General features: G+C 37.7%; 1 pseudogene across 1 annotated transcript; it reads right to left on the reverse strand.

The window, feature by feature from the left end:
• Window positions 1-4,065: 4,065 nt before the first annotated feature.
• Window positions 4,066-4,476, reverse strand: LOC308433051 (large ribosomal subunit protein eL27-like; annotated as a pseudogene). Its single transcript has one exon. The product of its transcript is annotated as a large ribosomal subunit protein eL27-like (transcript).
• Window positions 4,477-17,309: the final 12,833 nt, after the last annotated feature.

The raw sequence follows: 17,309 nt of genomic DNA on the forward strand, positions 1-17,309 counted from the left end.
GGCTGTTTGCTTGGAAGGTTTTTTCCCAACCTTTTACTCTGAGATAGTGTCTGTCTTTGTCTCTGAGATGAGTTTCCTGTATGCAGCAAAATGCTGGGTTTTGTTTATATATCCAGTCTGATAGCCTATGTCTCTTTATTGGGGAGTTGAGTCCATTTATGTTAACAGATATTAAGGAATAGTGGTTGTTGTTTCCTGCTATTTTTGCTTTTAGAGGTAGAATTGTGCCTGTGTGTCTTTCTTCCTTTGGTTTTCTTGCTTAGGTATTTTCTTGTTTTTACTAGGATGTAGTTTCCCTCTTTGTATTTGGTTTTCCACCTATAATTCATTGTAGTGCTGGGTTTGTGGTCAGATATTGTGTAAATTTAGTTTTGTCTTGGAATATCTTGGTCTCTCCATTTATGGTGATTGAGAGTTTTGCTGGGTAGAGCAGCTTGGGCTGATACTTGTGTTCTCTTAGGGTCTACATGATGTCTGTCCAGGATCCTCTAGTTTTCATAGTCTGTGTTGAGAAGTCGGGTGTGATTCTGATTGGTCTGCCTTTATAGGTTACGTGACCTTTTTCCCTTACTGCTTTTAATATTCTTTCCTTGCTTTGGGCACTTGGCGTTTTGACTATTATGTGTTGGGAGGAATTTCTTTTCTGGTCCACTCTATTTGGAGTTCTGTAGGCTTCTTTTATGCTCATGGTCATCTCATTCTTAAGGGTAGGGAAGTTTTTTCTACGATTTTGTTGAAAATATTTACTGTGCCTCTTAGTTGATATTCTTTGCCCTCTTCTATTTCTATTATCCTTGGGTTTGATCTTCTCATTTTGTCCTGGATCTCCTGGACATTTTGGGTTAGGAGCTTTTAGGCTTTTGCATCTTCTCTGACTGTTTTGTCTATGTTTTCAGTGTTGTCTTCATCCCCCGAGATTCTCTCTTCCATCTCTTGTAGTCTGTTGGAGATGCTTGCATCTGTGACTCCTGATTTCTTTTTTAGGTTTTCTACCTCTAGGGTTGTCTCTTTTAGTGTTTTGTTTATTGTTTCCATTTCCATTTTAAATTCCTTCTTCAATTCCTTCATCTCTTTGGTTCTGTTTTCCTCTAGTTCTTTGATTTCTTTGAGTAAACACTTTTCTTGTTTCCTCTTTAAAATCTTCTATTTCCTCATGCTTTTCCTCCTGTTTTTGTTTAAGGATCTCTATCATCATCTTGAGGTATGATTTTGGGACTGAGTCTTCTTTTTCTGGACTGTTTGGCATTCCGCCGTTTACTGTGATGGGAGAGCTGGGTTCTGGTGTTACCAGGTTGTCTTGGTTTCCCTGGGGTAAGTTCTTTAGCTTTCCTCTTGCCATCTTGTTGTCTGTGATTATATGTGGTCTTGTTGTCAGTGATTGGATCCTGTCTCTCCCATGTACCTGGCCTGTGTCCCTGGATCTCCACTGTTCCTGGTGGGAGATTGTTTGAGTCCCTGTTCTGCACGCAGTGGCCTGCTGGGCAGAAACGGAGACCCTATGGCAGGGTTCCTGCTCCCCTGAACCAATGGGAGGTCAAACTTCCCGAGAGCTCAGCACAGACCTTTCTGCTCCCCGGCTACTCGAAGCTCAGTCTCACCAGGCCTGTGTCCCTGGATCTCCGCTATTCCTGGTGGCAGATCCAGAGGCTAATTTCTATGCCCAACATCTGGTTATATTCTGGACAATGGGATGGTCAAACATCTCTGGTATCGATGTTATGTAAAAATTATTTCCTATTACCTCTAATTGGTTAATAAAAGACCTAATCAACTGAATAATTGGGCAGAAGAGATAGAGTGAGACTCCTGATCCTAGTCAGATGGTTCTAAAAGAGACAAAGGAGTAGAGAAAGATCACCAGGAGAAGGTGTGGAGAGACCAGAAGAATTTACCATGAGATGGTAATTTAAAAAGCAGCTATGAGAACAGACATGGACCAGAGTGAACCAGATGAAGACCAATGGCAAGTAATGGGACATTTGACTGGGTAGTTGCAGCCTAGTCGGGTTGGACTAGATCAAACTTTTCCCTTGTAGCTTCTTAATAAAAATGCCAAGTCTCTGTATCTTTATTTGGAAGCTTTATTTGGAAGCCATTTTAGGGCTTAAGCATGCATGCATACCCTGCAGTTATTTTGGAGCAAAGGGGGCATAGAAACCCTTCTCTCCCCAGATAAATAAACCAAGACCCGAATCAATAAACAAACCCCAAACTGGAAGAAATGAAAAATATAGGAACTGAAACCTCAGGGGCAAACTTTACTGAGAGAATACAAGAGATGGAAGGGGATATTTCAGGCACTGAAGAAACAATAGAAGAAATGAACACCTCAGTCAAAGAAATGTTAAGTCTGAAATCATCCTGGCAAAAAAATCCAGGAAATCTGGGACACTATGAAAAGACCAAATCTAAAAATAATAGAAAAAGAAGAAGAAGAGGGCTGGGGAGATGGCTCAGCAGTTAAGAGCACTGATTGCTAGTCCAGAGGTCCTGAGTTCAATTCACAGCAACCACATGGTGGCTCACAACCATCTGTAATGGGATCCAATGCCCTCTTCTGGTGTGTCAGAAGAAGGAGAAGAAATCCAGATAAAAGGCACAAAAGGTATTTTAAACAAAATCATAGAAGAAAAATTTCCTTACCCAAAGAAAAAGATGCCTATCAAAGAGCCAAAAACATACAGAACACAAAAAAGAATGAACCAGAAAAGGAAGTTCCCTCAGCTTATAACAATTAAAACACTAAACATACAAAACAAAGACAGAATATTAAAAGCTACAGGTGGAAAAGTAATATGACAAGAGAAGACAGTGCAGACAGGTTCCTCCATCTTTATTCTTGCTGAGGCCAGTTTAATCTAGAATCAGATCACCTTGATGGAAAATTCCATGGAAAATTTCACAACCCTATTCTAGAACCCAAGGCCAGTATGTCCCAGTTAGTTTATCTTAGCTTCTGCTAAATTATCTGCTTTTGCAACCCCTACTCCAGCTAACTATTTATCTTAGCTTCTGGCAAATTGTTTACTTACAAGAAACCCTTCCCTCCTCCAAAGATTCCAAGAGAGATGCCTAGACATAGTTTCTGCCATCAAAAACCCCATGTTTGCAACACCTGAGACTACACCCAGGTCTCTGAGTACCTGGCTGAAATAAAGATTTTAATTGGCTATAAACTGTGTATGAGTGGTCATCTCTGATGGATGTAACAGTAACACATAATAGAAGACATATTAGAATAACAACTGACTTCTCAGTGGAGACTCTATAAGCCAGAAGGGCATGTACAGATTTTCTATGGACTCTAATAGATCACATGAGAGATGACAAATGACAGCCTAGACTATTACAACCCAGAAAAACTTTCAATCACAATATATGAAGTAAATAAGACATTTCACAATAAAACTAAATTTAAGCAATATTTATTTACAAATCCTGCCCTAAAGAAAGCACTAAAATATAAAAACAAAAAAATCCCTATACCCTCAAGAAGTTAACCATATCCATGAAAACACAAGGACTAAATAATCTTAGACCAGCAAATCAAAAAAATCAAAATAGGGGAAACACACACACACACACACACACACACACACACACCAACAAATGACAGGAATCAACAAAAACTACTCACACCTCTTATCATCAACAGTTTAAATTCCCCAATAAAAAGACACAGACTAATAGAAAAGATGAAAAAACAGAATCCATTCTTCTGTTGAATCCAAGAAATACACCTTAACATCAAGGCTAGATATTACTTCAAGGTAAAAAGGATAGAAAAAGTTATTGCTAGCAAATGGACCTAAAAGCAAGCTGATGTAGCCATTATAATATCTGACAAAATAGACTTCAAGACAGGACATACTCATGAAAGAAAAATATTCACCAAGAAAACATGTTCATTTAAAAAAAAAAACAACAAAATAAAAAACAAACAACATCGACACCAAAAAACTCTGAAACACTACTAGAGCTTAAATCACACATTGATTGTCACACTATATGTGGAAGATTTCTTTCTTTTTAAAAAAAATTTTAATGACAAAACCAAAAATATATCTAAAAGTGAAGCTTCTGGAAAAACCATCTGATCTTCCCTGTCTTGTATTGCTCCTCAAACTTGACCTTGGCCTCTTGCCTGGCCTTGAATTTCAATGATGGGTCTCTGAACTCATCCTTGTTGACAACAGTTTTGTCCAAGGAAATATCCTCAGAGTACCTTTCAGGCATGAGGTGGTTGTAGTTGTACATTTCCACAAAGGACTTGATCTTGGATCACTTGGTGATTTTCTTCTTGCCCATGGCAGCTGTCACTTCTCAAGGATAGTAATCAATTCCAGCCACCAGGACATGGCTGTAAGGGTGGTGCGAGGTGCCATCATCAATGTTCTTCATAATGATTGCTTTGTATCTGGAGTAGAGTCCAGCCAGGCCTAGCACCACTTCCCCGGGTTTCATGAACTTGTCCATTTTGATAGCAAGCAGCTGGCACCCAGCAGAAAGGGAACAATTTCATTATCTTACTCTAGCCAATGGACAGGCTATTCATACAAAAACTAAACGGAGAAATTCTGATGACTTAGATTAAGGCATTTCTCAACCCTCATCAGAAAAGCTTCTATTTGCAGCACATACATGGTAACCAACACAGACACCTATAACTACCAAGGTTAGAGAACCAACTATAAGCATGGATCAGAGGGTTGTTCAAAAAGCCCTAGCCAAAGGACTAGAGAAAGATACAGGATGATCCCTAGCCATCCAGTCCAGTGAGTCAGTTTTACTAAATAAGCAAGTTATACTTTCAAAATTTGAGTCTCAAGACCTTGTCTCATAAACTAAGTTAAATAATGACTAAGAAGACATCTTGCACTCACTTACCTTTGGCCTCTGCATGTACACACACAGAAGTTTACCTGCAGACACACATACACATGTGTACACACATTTAAAAAGAACAAAGATGATAGATGGGATAAGATGGTATGTAATGAGATGAGAGGTGAGGGTGAGGAAGAGGGAGAGAGAGAAGACTAAAATGAAGGGGATGGTGAAAAGTCATCTGGTGCTCTTAGTGAGTCACATGACTTGTTAATTCAGCCTAGTTAGTTGTGGGTGGGTCTAGTTTACTTGTAAATGATCACACGAGATTTTCCTGAAGCCTTAGACATAAAGCCTGCCACTTCACCAATTGGCATCACCCCACAGACAACAACAAACTAGGACAAGACTAAGGACTCCAGGTGCAGCTTCCCTTCCTCACTCCTGCCACTGTCTGTCCCAGTGTTCAGGGAGTCAGCCAGCCACAGAGCAAACAAGTGTGCCTTTTACACATGTGAAAATGTGCTGCCATACAGGGAAAGCAGATCTCACTATCTGACCATGGTGGATGAGCCAAGTGCTTTCTATCATTAAGGACAACAAATGATGCTTATTGTAAGGACAATGGTTCATTAACACATTTGGATTTTTTTTTCACTGTATTACTTGTCTACTAATAAGTAGGAGTGTTTCTGTGAATAAAAGTAGCCTTGTTATTTTTATTAAGAGAACTTAAATACAGAAGTCAGTATTTTCATCTTTACAGGCACTTTTCCACATGGGTGGAGTACAAAAAAAGGACAGGAACTAGGGTTGGATTGTGGAATAAGTAACAAATGTTTCCTGTGGCTGGTTTACTGACTATTAAATGCAATCACCTGCTCTGATACATGAACTTTCTCCAGTCCAAGAGGCAGTGCCTTCAGCTGGTATTTAAAGGATGTTAACAGGCCTTTTGGATTATCTTCCTACCAGAATACCCACAATCCTTTAGAACTGTTAGCACAGAGCAAGTGAATACCTTAGACTATCATAAACGGTGGTCACTCAACAGGGAAAATGTTCCAAGAGATACAGGATCCTACAGAGAGAGAAGCAGTATTCTTAAACACAAATTTGTAAGATTATCAAACCTGACCAACTTGCTAGAAAAACCTAAAAGATGGAAAACCTAGGTTCAGAACTGTTGAGTGAGGTTTTTTTTTCCTTCATTGTTATTCTCAAAAATGTCCAAGATTAGCCACAGACTTCCTCTGAAATAAAAAGGTTGCATTTACGTTTTACTTCACTCTCCTAGTACATTCCTGCCAGGCAAGACCTCAGCTTCTCACCAAATACAATCAACTTTACTCTTGCTGGCTAGTATCCCAATGTAAAAGTTCCCATGGCTTCCAATCAAGCCATGTGATTTCGCTCTTGGTAACAACAGTGTTTGGGGAAATCCAAAACCAATGATAGAACTAAAGGAAATTTTGTTCAACTATATTTGACTCAGTTCAAAATAATTGTCCAGCTGAGTGTGTGGCTCATGCATGTAATACTGGCACTTAAAATGCCGTGCACAGAGGACTGTGAATTTGGTACTAGCCTGGGCTTAACAGTAAGATCCAGTCTTTAAAAAACTATACCAACCAAATAACCAAAATATACCAATAAAAAAAAGATATTTGCCTAATGATTGACCACTTTTCAATTAAGGGGAAATTGTTAAAAACAATAACATTTGTTTAAATTAGTTTGACATTTTAATAACTCAGCAATAATCTAAAAAGACTTAACCTGTTATTTTGACCTTTTGATATGTACATATACAACAGGCTAAATAGAAAACTTTAAAAAAGTGACTTCTGGTATAAATTTTCATATGGTTTCTTGCATGCAAATAATGGGATATCGTTTTGGGAGTTTTATCAAGAAAATAATTTATTCTAATAAATGACTTGGCTACAAAGATATTTAGGCAAGAGACAGTTGGTGGCTCAAAAGGGACTTACAGAAGACAAATATATAACTTTTTAAGAATCATTGTGAAATAAAGTTATCACTATTATTTTCTTTCAAAAAAAGCTTCCTATATTTTTTAACTATTAACTTATTTTGTTTTATGGCACTATCATGCAACCTAGGGACTTTTTATGTAACTCTACCACTGAGCCATGCCCCAGCTAACACTTCCTTTCTTTAGTAATACAATATTCTATCCCACCTTGAAACTGGAAAGCTTTTACAAGATCATGTCAAACATTTAAACTGTCATGCATACTTGGCGTGTCATGTATACATGCATAAGTGCCCCTCAAGCTATACTGGATTCTCATTATCACAGGGAGTCTGTCTGTAGCCTAAGTATGACTGGTTAAGATTGAGCAACACACTCCATTACTGTTAGGTCAGAAAGCAGCAGGAATTTTTCAGTCAAACCAAATTCATAAAATTCAATATAAGTCTTTTTTGTTTGCTTATAAATGTTATAAAACTTATAGATGCCATGTCAGTAACTGATGAGTTGTTTTACATTTTGTGCATGTTTTATTTTTCAAGACAAATGCAGAAAATCACACCACACAGTGTAAATATCATAGTGTGCTGCTAAAAAAAAAATCACAAGATACATGTTTTTGTTTGATTATTCCTTCATCACACTTAAGAAAGAATCTAAATATCTGAAGTTGGAAAAAGAAAGAAAGAAAGAAAGAAAGAAAGAAAGAAAGAAAGAAAGAAAGAAAGAAAGAAAGAAAAGGTAAGGTAAGGTAAGGTAAAATGTTCAGGCAGAGCCTTACGATTTCTGTCTAGACTTAGCTTCTGTACTCTTCTGGCCTCAGCCTTCTGAGCAGCTGGATGTACAAGCACATGCTGTCCTGCTCACCAAAAGATACATTTTTTTAAAGACCTGCTTGGTTGCCAACTATCATCAGACATCTGGCAGGCAGTTCTTATGCTATCAGGCCAGAAGTTCCTTGAACTGAGATATTTGGTAAACAAAAATATCTTTGATGCATTTGTGTATTAAATGATACCATTAATAGAAAATAATTGGCCAACCAATTTATCTCCAATGCTTCCTCCACCCTACAGCATTCTCCTTCCCATCTTAACTTTTCTAGAGGTAGGTTATCTATATGGATGTGTTGTACTTAAAGTAGTGTTTGCTGTTGCTGTTGCTACTGTCATTTTATTCCAATGAACTGCTGTAGGATGAGAGTTGTTCATTTAGCCTGAGGAAGGAAAAACTTGTTTTTAAAACTAATGCTGAACTGTACCAATCAGTGGTGTCTGCAAAACTATCTATACTTCTGAAGAATATTTTATACATTTTTATATCCTCTTCCTCCCTGTATAGAGATGCCTCAGAAAAAGTGACAGTCGTATTAAAATTACTGATGCTGAAGCCACAACATAAGTTTATAGGTGATCTTTAAATAAATATTTATGTGGTTAAAAATTAGAACTTGATTGTTGCCATAAAGCCTATGTGAGACCAAAACAGAACAATATACCTTCCAGGGTTAAGGAATAAGGTCTTATTTGTCCTATGTTAAGTTGTTACAAGTTAATTTTTCAAGTTGTAATTAAGAAGTTCCTGTTTGTCCTGTGCAGGTTAAGGTTTCTGTTTGTATTTAAAGAATAAGTTCCTGTTTGCCCTATGTTAAGTCCTTGCAAATTAAAATTTCTATTTGTAATTATTAATGTTTCTATTTCTTAAATCTGATGTAAACTGCAACCTTATTCAGATTATGTGCAGCTTTACCTTGATTCTTCCCTTTCTTTCTAACAATGTCTAACAGCCTACTCTCTTGCCTCTGTGAACACTTTATTTCTCCTATAAAGGGGACTTCAAGAGGCCAGCAGGATCTGCTCTCTTAAATCCCAACTTAGGGTGAGGAAACTGGCCAGTTCTGAATGCACCCCAAATTAGAGCTTGCTTTAATCAGACAAGCATTTACTTTGTTCTCCAGTTTAACAATTGCCTTGGTGGGAGAGAGACTTCTGATATAGATGTAAGACTTTCAAATCAAAATGACATTAAAGGTTTTTTTCTTTGCTTCTCATTGGAAACTAATTCACCTTTTTGAGCTGAAAAATCTTGAATTCTGAAATAGACAGTCAAGTGAAAAGTTGACCACCGAGGAAGGACCATACTTAAAAAACAAACTAACAAAAACCTTCCAACACCTACTTGAGCTGCTTCTTTATCCTGAAAAATGGAACATTGTATGCACTTCAGGATGTCTGATCAGATGTTAGCAAAGCTTCTGCATCTAATAATTACTTGAAGTTTTGGAAAATTACCTGCAGTGATAAAACTGTGGACTACTGAAAAAATGTGTTGAAATAATGGACATTAAACCATTTTTTTTCACAAATCCATCTCAAGTTGCTTTTGGCTCCTAGTATTTTTGGAGAGTTTTCAATACTTAAAAAAAAATCAACAATTCTGAGCAAACTATTTTTTAACCAAAATATTTACATCAATAGCCATATAAAGCAAAGTCTCCTTTTAGAAAGGAAAGACCAAGGCTCAGAGGCAAAAGAGTTTCTTACTTTTTGAATCTTAAAATAGATATAAAGAGGAACAGTCTAATTGAACTAGTAATTAAACTAAAAAGTCTAGATAAAACCAAAAGACTTTATTAAAGTCAATGTGATGATATATTACAGTTCTGTAAGACTGTACCAATAAGGGAAACTGGGAGCTTTGTGTAAGTTGAATACAATGAGGTCTAGGGCAGGATAGGAGAGGCCTAGAGCATGAAAGTAATCAGAATGTGCTGCATACTTACATGAAACTATCACGGAACAAATTTTATTTGTTCTATTATTACTAATTCTTTTCTTCTTTTTATACTTCAGATTTTATTCCCCTCTCAGTCCACATCCCTTCCTCCTCCCCCATCCCCAATCTCTACAAGGATGCCTCCACCCCATCTACCACACCAGACCTCTAAACTCTCTGGGGCCTCATGTGTCTTGAGGGTTAGGTGCATCTTCTCAGGCTGAATCCAGACCCAGGAGTCCTCCATTGTATGTGTGTTGGGGGTTTCATATCAGATGGTATATGCTGCCCTTTTGGTGGTCCAGTGTCTGAGAGATCTTGAGGGTCCAGGCTAATTGAGACTGCTGGTCCTCCTACAGGTCACCATTCTCCTCAGCTTTCTCTAGCTTCTCCCTGATTCAACCACAGGGGTCAGCAGCTTTTGTCCATTTGGTTGGGTGCAAATATCTACATCTGACTCAGCAGCTTGTTGGGTCTTTTGGAGGGCAGTCATGATAAGTCCCTCATGAGCATTCCATAGCCTCAGTAATGGTGTCAGGCCTTGGGGCTTCCCCTTGAGATGGATCCCATTTTGGACCTATCCCTGAACTGTCTTTTTCTCATGCTTGTCTCCATTTCCATCCCTGAAGTTCTTTCAGACAGGAACAATTATGGGTCAGAGTTTTGACTGTGGGATGGCAATCCCGTACTTCACTTGATGCCCTGTCTTTCTGCTGAAGGTAGGTTCTCCCCACTTTAGGGCATTTCATGTAGGGTCCCTCCCTTTGAATCCTGAGAGTCTCTCACCTCCTAGGTCTCTGGTACATTCTGGAGGGTCCTCCCAACTTCCTACCTCCTGAGGTTGCCTGTTTCCATTCTTTCTGCTGGTTCTTAGGGCTTCAGTCCTTTTCCCCAAGAACCATTGACTGTCAGGAACCAGACATGAATGTCTACTTAGAGGCTCTGCCAGAGTCATATAGATACAAATGAGGATGTTTGCAGCTAACCATCGAACTGAACATGGGGACCCTAATGAAAGAGCTAGAGAAAGGACTGAAGGAGCTAAAAGGTTTGTAACCTCATGAGAAAAACAACAGCATCAACCCGCCAAGGCACTGAGGTAGAGAGGGTGATTGGGAGAGGGAGCACCTTCATGGAAGCAAGTTGGGGGGGAGGAGAAAGAGGAGTGGGGGGTATAACATTTGAAATGTAAATACAGAGAATATCCGATAACATTGAAAAAAAAGGATGTGCACCACCACACCCAACTCACTAATTGTCTTATATAATGGTTGTCATGTAAATCTCTTTTTTCTCTTGGTGAATATAAAAAAAAATGAATGTAATTTTAGCTGTCTGTGGTGACACATGCCTATAAAATCAAAATTCTGGAGACTGAGGCAATCAGGATCAATCATAAATTCTAGAAATGCTTGTACTACTGAAGACCCTGCTCCCACACAAAAGGTTTCTTTAGGTATGAAAGTAGAATTCCTTAGATTCATTTATGAGAAAGACATATTCTATCATAATTTATTTTTGCTATAATTAGGATGTAAGCTTTGTTGTTGCTTACTGATTTTAGCCTGATATAATTATCCTTCTACATGTTTATAATTTGTATCACAGGAAGAAATTTTTATCTAAGTTTTGGTCTACTTAACATAATTTTAAATATAATGATTAAATGATAAATACATTTGTATATGACCACTTTAAATATTTTGATTCTTTTAAAAGAAATGAGTCATACATTAGTGGAAGGGTTAAAGCTTCTAGTTTCATTTACTAGAAAACTAAAAGTTTGAAAACAAAACAAAACAAAAAAAGAAAACTAAAAGTTAGAATATTTCATTTCTCGCTGAAAATATTTCATGTACTTCTTTCCATTTAAATAAATGGATTACTTGGATCTGAATTTAAGTTACCAAGCCATAGACCAAAAAAAAAAAAAAACCTCTCTGTCATAGAGCCTCCAAATAGTTAGTTTTTGTCTCCTATAAAAGAAAGGACTCCTGGATATACAAATTTTCCATTTCAGTATTAACAATATTTTTGGTAGGGGAAAAATGTTCATCAATTTAAAAAGAAACATTTTGTTTTGACAGTTTCCCCCATAGAAATCCCTTCTAGTTCCTGAAATACCCTAAAGTCATGGTGACGGGTTTGTGGGACATAACCTGACCTAGCTTCAGCCCCTTTACCATCTTTTGTCTCCCTCCTTCCAGTGCAGCTATATTAACTCTGCTCCTCAGTTGATCACCTAGGCTATCATCCCACTTTAGCTTTTCCAGGACATCACTCTTATTTATCTTTAGTTCTTTTCTGTCTTTAAACACTTCCTTCACCCAGTGTGATCCATCTATGTGTATATACTCTCCATGAGCCACAGCACAATAAGATTTTAAAACAATTTGGAAAAAAAACATGTCTCACATTTTCAAAATGTGGTCTTAGTTATTTCTCCTTCTTTGACACTCCTTTCTTCTAGACTAAAAGCTCTGTGGGGTCTGAAGATGTGTCAGCATAGCAAATGATCAGCTCAGACTTGTAAGATGGATGGCTAATCAAACTATAGTTCTCTAATAAATCTCTTCAGTAAAATGCTCTGCTCACTCATAGGGTGGATACATCCTGTGTATATCCACACCCCTCTGTGAACACAAGTGTGCTCTCCTGTGGCCTGACTGTGAGTTTCCATCAGTCTTCCAACAGGGCTTTGCCTGCCTATTCCCAAAGTGAGAAGTAAAAAAATACAAGGTCCCTGGTTTTAAGGTAAATTACTCTCTTCAAACAAGATCACAAAGCCCGAGGGCTTCCACTGAGAGATTTCTAAAGAGGCATTCCACTGCCTAATCTTTGAGTAACAAAGTGTGGATTTCTGAATGTTTATAGTCTAAAATATAGATCTCTCATAATTTGCAGTAAAGCAGTGTCTTTTGAGTTATTTATGTCACTCCTAGGGAATGTCTTCTGAGTCTGGCACTGTCCTTATGATTTTTCCTGTAACCTTGAAACTAAGGATTTTCACCACCAGTCTGGTTTTGCTCTCTCAAGGTAATTTTAAATATTGACAAGAAAGGATGTTACTGTGAGGCTTGGGTTGTTCTTTTCTGAACAAAGTCCTTCCCATTTTTGCTGAGCCATGCTATGATTGCAGTTTCCCCAACTGAAATGTGTTTATGTATCTAGTGAAAATAGAAACATTCACTGTAATCAGTTCTGCAGAACAGGAAGGAAGCATCGGCTCTTCCTCCACAAAAGGATGTCAGTTCATGGGAACAAGTACCAATAAGCACCAATAAGTTTCTTTTAGACTCTTGTCTCCTACAGAAGGTTCAGAAATTATTAAGAAACAAGCCACTGATTTGTTTTACAAATATTATATTAACTTCTAATTAATAAATTCAGTCAATCAAAATTTATAGATATATGTTTACACTTGAAATTTGTAATAAGGGAACAATGATTATTCTTTTCAATAACAAAACCTAAATAACTTCTCAAATACTTTAATTTTTAATTTTATTTTCTATGTATGTATATATGGATTTTTTTACCTGCATGCATGGCTGTGCTTCCACATGCATGCCTGGTACCCTCACAAGCCAGAATACAGTATCGAGGTGCCATGTGGGTGCCTGGGTCCTGTGCAAGAACATGTGCACGTACTTGCCACAATATCTCTCCAGTACTATCACATTTTTTCCTCTAAATATTTTTTACCAACAGGCAATTGTTTAAAAAATATAATACTTTTATCCAATGTCTTCAGTTTTTCAAAGATTGCCCTGAATTAACACAGAGCTCAAATCTCAGATTAATTTCAGGATTCTAGAACATGATTACCTTAAAAGCCAGCACAGTGAACTGAGAGTAGGAAGTGGAGATATTTGGTGAAGTGCCAATACTTGATCCATGAATATAAGATTTGGAAAGTTAATATCGAGGAGGAGGAAAACACACACAGTAGCTGGTTTAGTTGAGTCTCTGACTGTCTGGGGCTACAGACACATGGAGACCTAAGACAGGTACTTCCTTAGCATGTTTGAGTGGGGGGAGCCGTTTGCAGAAGAGTTAGCTCCAGCATAAAACATTCTAAAGGATTTCAGCTGCACAAGTTGCCTTGAGGATTACCTGTTTTCTTTTTTCTTTCTTTTTTGTTGTTTGTTTTTAACTGTTTTAAGCCTTGTAAGACAAGAACCTATTACCTGACACAGTGTTAAGAGGCAAAGGTTCTATTTTGTAAAATGAATGAGTAAATGAATAATGTTTAGGCTATTTCCGTGATGATACCAGAGTGTCAGCAAGACAACCGGGATGCATAAGTCTTCAGTTGTAGTCGGCTAACTTAGATCATGAGCAATAAGCAGGACTGCATTCATGTTTCTGGACACAGACTTACAGAAAACAGTGATTCCCCAACAGAAAGTGCATGGCAATGTTCCATCACTGTACCACTAAGGAAACTGTACTCAGCATGTTACACGGCTCAGGGAACTGCTTCCGCTTTTGCTGTGCTTGCTAATCTTCATGTTTCTCATGACACAGACTTCTGCACCCATTCCTCAGCATCCAGTTCACCTCCAAGCAAGGTCTGGTTCTTCTCCTTTTCAACGATTTTCTTTCTTTCTTTTATAATATACAGATTTTAAGCATTTTTGCATAAAAGTATATGAATACATTTTTGTCAGTATTTGGTTTTTTTAGAGGTTTGATAGTGTGCATTAAGATCTTACTAGATAGAATGAGCATTAAGTACATGTAAAACAAGATGTAACCTGGAATTAGTCAAAGTTTTTTTGGTGTTTAAAAATTAAGCATAATGGTTTTTCATTTTCTTCTCTTTTCTTTTATTGGCCTTTGTTTTTTCTTGAACTCCATAAAGTCTGTAAGTTGTTTCTGAGGTGTTCTGAGCTTTCTGGGATTAGTATCCCATTATCAGTAACTGCATATTATGTCTGTTCTTTTGTGACTGGGTTACCTCACTCAGGATGATATTCTCTAGATGCATCTATTTTCTTAAGAATTTCATAAAGTCATTGTTTCTGATAGCTGAGTAGTACTCCATTGTGTAAATATACCACAATTTTAGTATCCATCCATCTACTGAAGGATATCTGGGTTCTTCCCAGCTTCTGGCTATTATAAATAGGGCTGCTATGAACATTGTGGTGCATGTGTCTTTGTTGTATGTTGGAGCTTCTCTGGGGTATATGCTCAGAAGTGGAATAACTGGGTCTTCAGGTAGTACTATGTTCAATTTTCTGAGGAATCGCCACATTGATTTCCAGAGTGGTTGTACCAGTTTACAACCCCACCAACAGTGGAGAAGTGTTCCTCTTTCTCCACATCCTCACCACCATCTGCTGTCATCTGAATTTTTTGTCATAGCCATTCTGACTGGTGTGAGGTGGAATCTCAGGGTTGTTTTGATTTGCATTTCCCTGATGGCTAAGGATGTCGAGCACTTCCTCAGATATTTCTCAGCTATTTGATATTCCTCAATTGAGAACTTTTTATATAGCTCTGTACCCCATTTTTTAATAGGATTGTTTGTTTCTTTGGTGTCTAGCTTCTTAAGTTCTTTGTATACCTTGAATATTAGGCCTCTATCTGATGTGGGGTTGGTAAAGATCCTCTCCCAATCTGTTGGCTGTTTTGTTTTCTTGACAGTGTCCTTAGCCTTACAGGAACTTTGCAATATGATTAAGTCCCATTTGTCAATTTTTGACCTTAGAGTATGAGCCATTGGTGTTCTGTTCAGGAAATTTTCTCCTGTGCCTATGTGGTCTAAGATTTTCCCTACTTTCTCTTCTAATAATTTCAGTGTGCCTGATTTAATGTGGAGATCTTTGATCCACTTGCACTTGAGCTTTGTAAAAGGAGATAAGAAAGGGTCTATTTTCATTCTTCTGCATGCTGAGTGCCAGTTGGACCAGCACTATTTGTTGAAGAGGCTGTCCTTTTTCCATTGAATGTTTACAGCTCCTTTGTCAAAAATCAAGTTACCATATATGTGAGGGCTCATTTCTGGATCTTCTATTCCATTGATCCACGTACCTATCTCTGTACCAGTACCATGCAGTTTTTAGCACAGTTGCCCTGTAATATAGCTTGAGGTCAGGGATAGTGATTCCTGCAGATGTTTGCTTGCTCTTGAGGATGGATTTAGCTATTCTAGGTCTTTTGTTATTCCAGATGAAATTGCACATTGCTCTTTCCAACTCTATGAAGAATTGGGTTGGAATTTTGATGGGGATTGCATTGAATCTGTAGATTGCTTTTGGTAAGATGGCCATTTTACAATGTTGATCCTTCCAATCCATGAGTATGGGAGAGCTTTCCATTTTCTGAGATCTTCCTTGATTTCCTTCTTTAGAGGTTTGAAGTTCTTGTCATACAGGTCCTTCACTGCTTAGTTAGAGTCACACCAAGGTATTTCATATTGTTTGTGACTATTGTGAAGGATATCTTTTCCCTAATTTCTTTCTCCGCATGTTTGTCCTTTGAGTAGAGGAATGCTAGTGATTTGTTTGAGCTAATTTTATATCTAGCCACTTTGCTGAACTTGTTTATAAGCTGTAGAAGTTCTCTGGTGGAATTTTTAGGGTCACTTAGTTACACTATCATGTCATCTGCAAACAGTGATTTTTTACTTCTTCCTTTCCAATTTGTATCCCTTTGATTTCTTTTTGCTGTCTAATTGCTCAATCCAGCTTCTACATCCATGCTGACCCTTCCTCTACCCTGATCATATCCATTAAACTCCCTTTCGCCTTGGCTGCTCAAATCAATAGTCATTGGCTTTCATAATTCCTGGATTATGGCAAGAAATGGTAGAATATTTAATTATACAACAATAGTTCTCAACCTGTGAGTGACAACTCCTCTGGCAAACCTCTATCTTCAAAAATATTTATATTATGATTCCTAACAGTAGCAAAATTACAGTTATAAGATAGCAACAAAAATAATTTTATGGTTGGACGGAGGGAGGTTCACCACAACATGAGGAACTGCATGAAAGGGTTTCAGAATTAGGAAAGTGAAAAACTACCATTGTATAGTAACATCTTACAAATTAAGAACAACAGCAACAATAAAAACAACCTAAATTTAGAAGACATGGAATTGGATTTAGTCATAAAGAACCTAGAGCTCCTGTTAGTGTTAAACAAATGGACTTATCATTTAGATTAAAAGGCGTGGTATTGGTAGGCGATGGCACATTGGCGATTGCTGATCACACTAAGTCACAGAAAACAATGAAGTCAAGGGGGCACATTGAATGAGAACATGGGGTACCAAGTAAATCCAGGCTGAGGAGAAAGAGTAAGAGGAAGTGCAAAAAGAACAATAAAAATAATAAACTGCAAATTGTGGCAAAGCGCCATGAAAGAAACCAAGAAGAAAATGGAAAAGCAACAGCAAAAAGACAGGGACGGCTTCATAGAAAGGTCAAAAGAAAAGGGCAAAGAACAGATCCCAGACCTGCCATTGCAAAGCTACTAGAACCCCAGTAACGCTGGTCCTCTTGAATATTTTCTTTGTCTTGTTTTGTTGAAGATAGAATCTCAGGGATGTGGAACTTTGGACAATCATGTTACCAATAGAGTTACATTCTCATCCCCTCATGAGAGCATTTTTAAAGAGATTTGTAGTCAAATTGCAAAAACGATTAGGAAGTTAGAAGAACAAACGTGAACAAAATGATGTTGCTACTGAA

The sequence above is a fragment of the Micromys minutus genome (genome assembly GCF_963924665.1).
Source record: "Micromys minutus genome assembly, chromosome: 19".
Lineage (NCBI taxonomy): Eukaryota > Metazoa > Chordata > Mammalia > Rodentia > Muridae > Micromys > Micromys minutus.